This window comes from Myotis lucifugus, unplaced genomic scaffold (genome assembly GCF_000147115.1).
Source record: "Myotis lucifugus unplaced genomic scaffold, Myoluc2.0 scaffold_1737, whole genome shotgun sequence".
Lineage (NCBI taxonomy): Eukaryota > Metazoa > Chordata > Mammalia > Chiroptera > Vespertilionidae > Myotis > Myotis lucifugus.
This window is the reverse complement of record NW_005872785.1, coordinates 30,150-41,934: the sequence shown is the minus strand read 5'-3', so window position 1 is coordinate 41,934 and position 11,785 is coordinate 30,150. Positions and strand designations below refer to the sequence as shown.

Genomic DNA, 11,785 nt, shown 5'->3' with positions numbered 1-11,785 from the left:
CCCAATCAGACTAGAGAATCCACAAATACCTTTTAAATCTACCCCAGAATTTCGAAATCCCAACCCAGCACAGAATATCACATAGCAAATCAAAGCTCTCAGCAAACAAACAGAGATGTTTACTAGTTAGGCGGGCAGATTCCACCTCTGACAGAGAGCAAGCGCCCTTAGGGAAAGATCCCAGCGGCCGCTCAGGGTATTTTGCTATCGGTCAGAGCACTCAGCCTCGAAGAAATCAAGCCTGTGGTTGTTTTTTTTTTTAGACACAAACAGAAATTTCACTAGCTAAACAATTTTCAATAAAGACAGATAACATTTCCCATTAAAAACTTTGAATCACCACAGGAGAAAACAAAACAAAACAGGAATAAACAAAAACACTTTTACACAGGCGCATGCCACATTTACAGCACAAAATACCAACAGATAACCTAGTTTGATTAACATATTATCTAGAGCCCGTGGGTAACCTGGGTTAAACTTAGGCATGTTATCTAAATTACAGTCCTGGGTCTCCAGAACACTGAGTTGATAAGTTAACTGGAGCCCTCCAATCCTGGGACAGCTGCACTGTTCCTCCCAGGCAAAGGAAAAATGTGCCCTCTAAGCCCAGCATGAAACCACAGTTTCTACCTGAAATAATTGTACTTTACTTTAGAAATTGGATTACTGCTATTAGTCCTTTTTAAAGACTTTGATATATTAAATAAATCCGAGAGGCAAGCACACTTCCTGCCCCATAAAACTCCGCCTTAAAGCTCCACCCTTGACTAAATCAGAGGGAGGGGCCTTTGCTGTTTCAAGATGGCGGCCCCCAGGGGAGCGGCAAGTCATGTGGCTGACATGGCGGCTGCCAAGTCATGCAGCCCAAAATGGTGGCTGTCTACACTGTTTTTTGCAAATCAGGACCAATAAGCAAAGGCATTTAGTTACCAGAATTACACAAATTTTCCCAATTTAATCCGAACCTTAAACTTTTAGCTGGCAAGTCAAAATATTCAGCATTTCTCAATCAGTCTAGAATCTAGCTAGCATCCTTTTTTTTCTTTGGGTAAATGATCAGTCTTGGGCTCCACCCTGCACATCTGCAAAGAGACTCTAGCTCAAAACTCTATCCAAAATCGGACAGTGCGCGCATTAGTTTTAAGCCAGCTTTTCTCTCTACACGTGCACAGAAATCCCAGATGCATTTACTTGGGGAGGGGGTGACCTGTTTTCACAGATCCTCACTCAGATGCCCGCCCGACTGAAGTCGTGGAGCCACACAAAGGAGGGGAGAGGGCAGGCCCCCTCCCTCCACACTCACACACTTTCACCAGACATTCACTCAGAGTTTAAACAATAACAACTTCCCAACTCCTGAGGGAGCTCTACAGCCTCCCCCAATCTCCTTGAAATGATCAATCACAATACCCAAAGGAGCAGTCTGAGTCCATCCCATAACATCCGTCCAGTAAGTCCACAGAAAACAGAAAAACACAGACACAGACAAACAGAGGGCCCCAAAGAACAGCCTTCCAACTCCATGGAAGCAACTAGACGATGGCCTTACGCCAAACCGGGGGGAGCAACCCGCCTCGTCTCAGATTGAGGGGGTTCCTACAGACCTTCCGACTCCACGGAAGCAAAACTACACCCCTCCAGATGGAGGGTCGAGGCGTCCCCCGACTCCTCCCGCTCTTGATCCCCCTGTGCGTCCACTTAGATCATTGTGGGCGACTACAGATTTCAGAAGTGAGCTCACACAGAACAGATACAGAACAAGTCCCTGAACAGAGGCAGTAGAAAACTGCTTAGGAATGCTTCTCTTCTACCTTTTTTAAAAGATAGGCCAGATTCGAACCCTTAGCCAGTCCCAGTTTTGACGGTGAGTACCATCTAGAAGCCATTCCTCCAGATACAGGAAAAGTCCCTTAGAGATAACATATATCACACAGAACAGAATACACAAAACACAGACACTTACCGCGGCCAGTCAGACTCTACGGATTGGGGGGGTCCCTCAATGGTTTTGGGGATCCCGGACGAGCCCCAAAATGTTATGCCCAGATTTCAGGATCCCCAAGAAACCACATCAGGGAGCCAGCCAGTCCGATGCAAAAGCATAAGAGTCTTTATTCGAGCTAGCTCGGCTCCCCCACCTTGCCGACGCAGCAGCAGGAAGCAGAGAGAGCCACAAAATTATTTTCGTTGCTACTTCATAACTGTAATGTTGCTACTGTTATGAATTGTAATGTAAATATCTGGTATGCAGGATGGTCTTAGGCGACCCCTGTGAAAGGGTCGTTCGACCGCCAAAGGGGTCGCAACCCACAGGTTGAGAACAGCTACACTAAAGCAAAGTGAGCCTAGAGCAAGTTACTGTTGAGGTTGGGGATGGAGGGAAAGCAAAAGTGAGAGACATATGTAAAATCAGAGTGTCTAGGAAAAATTAAAGGGAAGATATCCTAAAACTTCCTGGAAATCACCAATGAAGCAAAGAAAAAAAAAAAGCCTCTATTAATCTGTGAGCAACAAACCAAACTGGGTTGGGGGTCTCAGACATTTCGCTCATATGATTGCAAAGACAGACAGAAACTCCAGGATTAGAGAGGGCTCCCCTGAGGGCTCCCAGATTGGAGAGGGTACAGGTCAGGCTGAGGTTCCCGCCCCCCCGCCTGCCACCCCCCTACCCAAAGTATCGCTCCAATCTGTGATTTCAGTTCTCTTCACGTTCATGATATTTAGATTTGTTGCCTTTGTCGTCATTACATGGAGGTGAGCCTTGCCCAATTGATTCCATTGTACTGGTATAGCTTGCTACTTATCTGATTTGTTAATTCTTACCATTAGTTTTCACATTCTAGTTTAATTCTGGATGTTTGTAAAATACATCAGAAATGATTTCACAGTTTTATTTAACTCTGTTATTTAGTTTATTATGATAAATTACAAAAGTTAAAATTAGCTTGAACAGATGTATCACTACATTTTCTTGCACGTGGAATTTTATTAGAACTGAAAACTTAAAAATTTATTCCCGACAATTTTATAACAGATAGAATTTCTCTGATTTCAAAATTTTTTATATTCAACTGTTTTTCAATATTTGTGTTCCTAACACAATGCATGTCACGTAGTTCCTCATTGTCCTTTCAATCTGTGTTAAATAGGGAGACTCAATTTTACATTGATTGATTTTGGACTTTTGGTTCATTTCTAAGACTTTCAGAAAACATTAGAACTCTAATAATTTATGTAAATAATTTTTTCTATTTCTCAAATGTGTATTCAGTTAACAACTCTTGCTATACAAATACATGAAAGCTAAAACAGTTACTATTCCTAAGACTTTAGCTTTGTACATGGCAGACAGAACATTGTGTCTCCACAAAATATTGGTCTCAGTGCTTCCCCACGAAACACAGACCACATGTTTACATCAACAAGGCAGTGCCTTTCTACTCTGAATTTTACCTCTTTCAAACTCTCACAGTGGTGATGCTGGTTTCTCAGAAGGCAGAAACAGAGCTTAACAAACTTGTTTATCACATCAATTATATGCTCTATATAATTCCTCATGTCTTCACTTTATTTTGTCCACTTACACAATTGCCCTGTAGTCGTTTTATCTTTTAAAGGCAACCTATAATTGCTCAACTTCTTTCTATGCTTTTTTTCCATTCATTTTTCTCTGTACTTAACTTTTCAGCTCCTTGATTAGCAAATTTTTCCTTGGTTCTTTTTTTCTGGAATAAAATACATGTTTTTGATATTTACAAACCGATAATGTATTTCCTTCTCACATTAACCTTTTTACAATTAGATAATGAATTGCTATAGTTTAAATGTGCGAATGTACTTGATTTTATTATGTTTATATTACATTTATTTTTATAACATTTAAAATAAGGATGATACCAAAATTTAACTTAAAAATATCAATAGTTACTGACCATATATCACACCTGGGAATGTAGATGTGTGTGTCGTTTGTATATGTGTATCAGTTGGTCTCAAAAAGAGAAGGCAACATTATTTTTCAACCTGTAATATCAAATGTAATATAATGGTAGCCTATCAATAAATTAGTGTTAAATGAATGAGCATATATTTGCATTTTTTGTGTTTTGCTGTTGTTGTTGGCTTCTCTGCATTTTTCTTTCAAAAATATAACTTTTCCTTCTTTAAAAGGGGGTTGTTTTGAACAACGTACATTAAGTATAAAGTCAAGGAAGAAGAAGAAATTTCTGTAAGTGTAGAGTCATCTTTCTTGTTGGAGCTGTGGTGGAGTAGATGGCAAATGACAGCCCTGCTTCCCTTTTGAGATTAGATCATAGAGTCAGGCAGATGGAGATGGACTTACTAGCTTGGTTACTCACACATAGTAAGAAATTGGAAAATGTGGTTTAGATGTGGGGTCCCAGGGCTTCTGAACACTCATCCCAAATCAGGCAGTTTCACACCCAGTTGTGAGTGGAGGGAAGAAATACCTGACACCTGTCCCTGGGCAGGCTGCTCCCTGCAGAGATGAGAGCAGACCCAAGTTCATGTGACTGTGGATAGACATGTCTTTTCAAAGAAGTGCTTTGGGGCTAAGCAAGCATCCTCAGTTCCTTCTCTCAAGTGCACACATCAGGTAACTCTTCTGTCCCCTCGTGAGGAAGGTAGAGAGAGCCTAAGGCCCACTGTGGAGACTGGAGGGCAGAGAAGTGAAGGTGCTCCTATGATTTCTGATGGGGTTAAGTCATAATGGAAATTAAGTTCATGTCTTGTGTACAGACCAACTAAGGATGAAAGAGGTTGGACAGAACCATGCCAAACAGTAAAGAGAAATCTGTTTTGTGTTTTAAATTTTGCTATAGATAACCCCCAACACAGATAATTCATTTGTTGGTTGATTTTGGTAAACCAAGTTTTATTTGGAGGGAATGGATAGTTCCTTTAAGGAAGAATTTCCTTAATTTAACTAAAGATTTTCTCCTTCAAGTTTCTTGTCCTGTGGCTAAATAATCTGTGCTTTATAAATTGAGTGTAATGACTACTACAAATAGGATTTATGATATTAATTTCTGTTCCTATATTTTTACTCATTGCTCAAAAATTGATAATTGAGTTACAACACTATTATTTTGTGTCTCATGCTAAAACATTATTGAGCTACATGACGGTTTTACAGATTCATTTTCTCTGAGTTATAGTTAAAGTTTTGTTTATTTTTCCATGAATATGAGGAAGGAGCTGGCACAGAACCTTAGGCCTTAGAGCCCACTTTGGGCCTGCAGCTAATTGGTTTTGTGACCTCAGGCAACCTGTAATCTCTCTGAGCTTTTGTTGCCTCTTAGGACAAATTAGAAAGTTGGACTAAGTCAGTGATTTTCATTGGTTATGCTTATATGCCTGCAACAAGTCCTCCACTGTCCAAAAGAGAGACAGGAACCAGAAAGTAAATGAAACTCTGAGTAACCAAAAGAGCTGCCACAAAATAAAACATTAAAAATTGTGCAGTTTATTCAGGGGACATTAAAGCCTTCAAGCAGAATTGTGTATTTGGAGCCAAAGTTTCAAAGTTTGCTTATCTGGTTTCTCAATTACTAACATATTAGAAATGACAATTAAGAGTAGGTAAAAAAGACTGGCTGCTAATGATAGACAAACTGACAGCAAGAAATACAAGAAAGAAATAGAGCATGAAGGAAGATATACCAATTCCAAATCCTAGCAGTTTGTTCATATTTATTTTTGATATTTTTGTAATTTTCTTTTTCAATGACAGTTGACATTCAATATTACATTAGTTTCAGGTGTACAACATAGTGATTAGACATTTATATAACTTACAAAGTGATCACCCCATAATTCTGGCAGCCCCTGGCACCATACATAATTATTACAATATATTTTTTAATTAAATCTTTATTGTTCAGGTTATTACAGTAGTTCCTCTTTTTTCCCTCCATAGCTCTCCTCCACCCAGTTCCCACCCCACTCTCTGCCCTTACCCCCCCCCCACTGTCCACATCCATAGGTGTAGGATTTTTCTCCAGTCTCTTCCCATACCCCCCCACACCCCTTCCCCGCCCCCAAGAATAGTTAGTCCACTCCCTTTCTATGTTCCTGATTCTATTATATTCACCAGCTTATTCTGTTCATCAGATTATTTATTCACTTGATTTTTAGATTCACTTGTTGATAGATGTGTATTTGTTGTTCATAATTTGTATCTTTATATTTTTCTTCTTCTTCCTCTTCTTAAAGGATACCTTTCAGCATTTCATATAATACTGGTTTGGTGGTGATGAACTCCTTTAGCTTTTTCTTGTCTGTGAAGCTCTTTATCTGACCTTCAATTCCGAATGATAGCTTTGCTGGGTAGAGTAATCTTGGTGGTAGGTTCTTGCTATTCATCACTTTGAATATTTCTTGCCACTCCCTTCTGGCTTGCAAAGTTTCTGTTGAGAAATCAGCTGACAGTCATATGGGTACTCCCTTGTAGGTAACTGACTGTTTTTCTCTTGCTGCTTTTAAGATTCTATCTCTGTCTTTTGCTATTGGCATTTTAATTATGATGTGCCTTGGTGTGGTCCTCTTTGATTCCTTTTGTTTGGGGTTCTCTGTGCTTCCTGGACTTGTAAGTCAATTTCTTTTACCAGGTAGGGGAAGTTTTCTGTCATTATTTCTTCAAATAGGTTTTCAATATCTTTCTCTCTCTCTTCTTCTGGCACACCTATAATTCGGATGTTGGTGTGCTTGAAGTTGTCCCAGAGGCTCCTTACACTATCTTCATATTTTTGGATTCTTTTTGTTTTTCCGGTTGGGTGTTTTTTGCTTCTATGCATTTCTAATCTTTGACTTGATTCTTGCAATACTCTAGTCTGCTGTTGGGAACTCTGTATAATATTCTTTATTTCAGTCAGTGCATGCTTAATTTCTAGTTGTTACTATTTCATAACCTCTAGGGTCTCACTAGATTTCTTGAGGGTCTCATTAAATTTATCAGCAGTTTCTAGAAAATTCTTGAAAAACCTTATAAGTGTGGTTTTGAACTCTATGTCCAGTAGTTTGCTTTCCTCCATTTCTGTCATTTGTGACCTGTTTCTTTGTCTCCGCATTTTTTATGCTTCCCTTATTGATAGAGTGGCTTTCTGTGCTAGATGTCCTATAGGGCCCAGTGGCTCACCCTTCCCAGTTATCTGAGGTGGACACTCTTGGGGCACCCCTTTGTGGGCTTTGTGCACAGTCTTGTTGTAGTTAAGCCTTGATTGTTGTAGGTATCACTGGGAGGAATTGACCTCCAGGCCAGTTGGCTGTGAGAATCAGCTGTGTCTGCAGTGGGAGAACTTCTGTCCTGGAGACACCCTTCTGGGGCAAGACTTGCTGCAGTGGGGCTTTGGTGCTCACTGAGTCTGCCCCCTGAGTGTGTCCCTTGTGGATCTGAGGAGTTGTAATCTGGATGGTGCCACTCTGACCACTGGGTACACTGGCTCTTGGATCTCTAAGGAGTTGCTAATTTAGCCTCTGTCTGAGGCTACCAAGCAGGAGCTAAGGAGAGATCTGCAGATTCCTCTTCTTTGTTTGGGGTTTGGAGGCGCCCAGATGAGGCCCAGCTGTGAAGCAATGGAAGCTGCTTTGGGGCCTTGGGCCTTCTTTTGGAAGTTCTGGGTCTCTGACCCAGCTGCAGTTTGTTAGGTAATTTTCAGATTGCAAAGGGCCAGGGCTTTCATATGCAAAAGCCTCTGCAGCTTGGGTGGGGTGGGGTCTCAGGGAATCAACAGGGTAGATCAAACAGCTATGGCTGCTCCTCAGTCCTACCCTAAGAGGCCCCACATCTCAGTGTCCCGAGGTAATCACTGCAAGCACCTCTGAGAGAAAGCCGCCCTCGAGTTCCGACCGATGCCAGACAGTCCAGTTTCTCCCTCTATGAGTCTGGGTCCCCAGAGACTCGCCCAGAACTGGAGTTCAGAACAGTTGGGAGCTTGAGAATCCCTCCGGATTGAAAAAGACAACCATCTCCTCAATTGCTAGCCCTTTCCACCTGCGCCATGTCCTCAGTTTCCAGCCCTTTTCGCGTGCGCCTCTGTACCTCTGCACTTTACTTCCACACCTCCTCTGAGTCTCAGTGTGCTTTTCTCTTTCCTTCTAGTTGTAGAATTTCCACTCAGCCAGCCTTCTTGTGGTTCTGGATGATGTCCGTTTTTGTCGGACATCATCAAAATAGTTTTGAATTGGTTGTGTGAGGCAGTAATTTCTGGTGTTTATCTATGCCGCCATTTTGGTTTCTTCCAGTTTGTTCATATTTACCTTCACTATGCTTTTTTATGAAAGCAGAAATCTATGGAACTTTTCATGAAATATGACATAAAAATGCTTGATAAAAAATTAAAAAAATAAATCAGTGATTTTCATACCTTAAATATTTTTTAGACTAGAACTTTTATTTTTAGAATTTGCATGAAAATGTTTTATATAATACAGACAAATCGAGCTGCCTAACTAAGGGGGGATGGAGACTCTGAAGTTCTGCAATCCTGCAGGTGTCCACAGGGGAAACAGATTCCTATGGGAGAGAGTTTGGGAACTACCAGTTCTGAGAAAAATCCTTCTAATGACAACTCCTTTGAATTGAATGTTGCTGATACATTGTTTTAATGTGTATACTTTTTTCACCTTTTTATATTGTTGAAAATGACACAATAGGAATAACATGGCAGATGTGTTCTCCTTATTAATGTTGGAACTTCAAGCTCCTTCCACCATCTGGACAAAGTCCTCACCTAGAAATAAGCATAAACATCACAGAAGTAAATATTTAGGAAAGGAGCTTTTGTGGGAACAGAGAATAATGTTCCATGGGTAGTTTCTTAATTCAAGTTGTGTAAAAGTGTGAGTCACATAATACCTATTTTATTAATGGTGACATAAAATTGATTCAATAAAGGCCTTGGTCTTTATCTAGTATCAAGATATTTACTTTACAAAGTCTGTCTAGTAAAGTCGCCACATTATTCATTTAATAAGGCCTGTCTGTCATGCTATTGTCATAAGTGTTAATAGAAACAGCCTCCAAAAATACTGGGGAACATTTTAGTCATCAAATTTGTCTTCATATCTGAAATTTGGCATTGGGTATCACATGATAATGATCACCACAGTGTTTAATGCTTAGTATACTATTTTAAACCCTGTTTCAGGCATTGAGTGAAAAGATACCTTTTTTTAAGAAAAGTTTTATTAAGAACACTCTGGATAAGGACATTTTTAATATAATTGGAAGTATTCCCACACATTTCATTATTAAGTAGACTATAATTATAATTGTTTGTTTTCAAATTTAGCTCTCGTTTCTAGAAAGAAAACAAGGTTATTGGAATTACAGGATTATATATTGATTTTTGTTACTGTTATTTATCCTCACCTGAGGATACTTTTTCCATTGCTTTACAGAGAGAGTGGGAGTGAGGGAGGAGGGGGAGAGAGAAAGAGAAACATCCATGTGAGAGAGAAATATCTAATGGTTGCCTCCCGCATGCAACCCTACTGGGGGTGGGGAACAAACCTGCAACCCTGGTACGTGCCCCAGACCAGGAATCAAACCTTCAACCCTTACGTCAAAGGGCTGACGCTCTAACCACTGAGGAAACCGGCCAGGGCCATATATTGATTTTTTTATTCCTCAAATCAAAGATTTTCTGAAACCTTTGTTGTCCATATGAATAAAGAAATGTCTCAGTCGTAATACAGACAGTAGCATAGTTTCAGTTATTTTTTGCCAGTAGAATTTTCATGTGACCTTATGACAGTACCACTTTTGTAATTTTAGATTGAAAAATTAATAGCATAGAACATATCTTAAACTTTTAATTTTCTAAAAGCATAAGAATAGAAAGTTCATTTTATTATTATCTTTTTCTTTTTGAAACAAGTTCATTAATTTGTTAGTAATATATATGATTGTTAGGCAGAATGTGAAGATGAAGGGTTGCTCTCTCCTACTGGCAAATCAACTACATAATACGTTACAGTATGTGCAAACGTGTACATTGAGGAATTTGGCAAAAGTTTAATCAAATCCCGCTTTCAGTTTATTAAAGAATTTCTCAAGAGTGCCCTTGGGGGAGGTGCAGCAACTTCATGACCAAGTCACAGATCTCTTCAGAATTCATTCTTATAAAGGCAGTTTTGATTATGTTGATCCAAGTTATGCGGTGGTGGCAGGATGGGTAAAGGCAACGTTTCATTGTTAGTCTCCCCAAATGCTGTCTCACTTGATTTAGGAGGGCTTGGGAATTATCTTCCAGGGAATTTCTGCCATGTGAGTAATGTTCCTGAAAGTTTGTGCAGTCATGAGGAATGGGTCTCTCACTATCTGTGCATGATGGGGAACTGCTTTCTCTGATAAAACCTTTCCATCTCCTGGTAAAGGGGAAGCTGTGGTAAGACAAAGAGTTTTGCCTTTGGTGAGAGAGGGGGGTGTCTTTTGTTTGTTGCAGTGAAATTCGTCAAGTGCAGTTGTGTGCTGTCTTTGCCAAGGTCTTACGGGATCCTACGGGGCACAGGCTTTCTTGATGGCAGTTGGGGTTTTCAGTTCAACCTTACTTGAGTCACTAGATGCAAATTAGACATTTCTCCCTTCAGCTCCCAGTATACATTTTGCATATCATCACTTGAAATGCTTAGTCTTTGGAGAGCTCTGCTCTGCAGATTGTCTTCCTGAGATGGATGTGTTTGTTTGGCTTTTTGAGGCTCTATTCTGAGAGAGTTACATTCTTTTTTCATCGGTTCTAGTTCTTGTTCCAAGCCATGGATCTTCAGGTCACAACTCAGCTTTTCCACCTCCCAGTTTGATGAAGGTGGATTTAAATTCCTTATCACCTGCAGTGTTTCCACCTCTGTTCTTAGCCTGAGGACTTCTACTTCTTTAGACTGCTGCTGTTCATTCAATACTTTTAAACATTCAGGTTGTCTTTGTTCATTTTGTCCAATTTTCTCTTTAAATTATCTCTATCAACGCAAACATCTCGGCAGGCATGATAAAGCCTTATTTACTTGTTCTCGGCCCACAGAACATGTTTTTTCATCTAATAGAGCGTCTGTAAGCTTTTCTTCCGAAAATTTTACTCTTTTCTTTAGGAAAGGGTTTTTTTTCTCTGAATCCTTAAAGCGTTTTTTGATGTCTTCATCAAAAAACAGTGACAAGGGCAAAATGTGAAGCAACAGACTCATCTGAATATCTTGAGTCCGGAGTCACTTATCTCTCCTATGGGCTTTTCCATGATTTAGAATGCAGACACCGTCTTCTGCCAGCATATCCATGACAACTCGAGTCAGGCTGCCTCTGGATCCCCAGCGTTGGGAACAGGGTCACCAGGGGTCACCACGGGCTCCATCCGGTTTCCTGGAAGACACCAGACACCGCCTCTTCCCCAACGAAGGCCTCTGCTCCAGGTACACTGCGGAAGGGTCCCCATTGCTTTGGCCTGGGCTGTGCCAGGACCAACCACTGGGCTGGGGCCTGGGGATCAGGAAGGAGTGGCACGAGGGGCAGGAGAAGCTGAGGCACCCCCAGGAGCAGACCTCTACCCAGCAACATGCCCGCGAGGCACAGAACCCCATGTGGCCCCTCAGAGCCCCAATGGGCAGCCCTCTCCCTCCGCCCCCCAGCAGGGAAAGGCAACTCAGGGGGGCTGTAAGCTAGAAGCACCTGGCCTGAAGGGGGATGTAAAGATCATTTAAAATAAAAATCAATTCAAGTAAAAAAAAAAAAAGCTCACAAAAACCTAAATTTTTATAAACAGCATTTTTTCTT

General features: G+C 40.7%; 1 pseudogene; it reads right to left on the bottom strand.

Moving 5' to 3' along the window:
* Window positions 1-10,131: 10,131 nt before the first annotated feature.
* LOC102430824 lies at window positions 10,132-11,380 on the bottom strand (annotated as a pseudogene).
* Window positions 11,381-11,785: the final 405 nt, after the last annotated feature.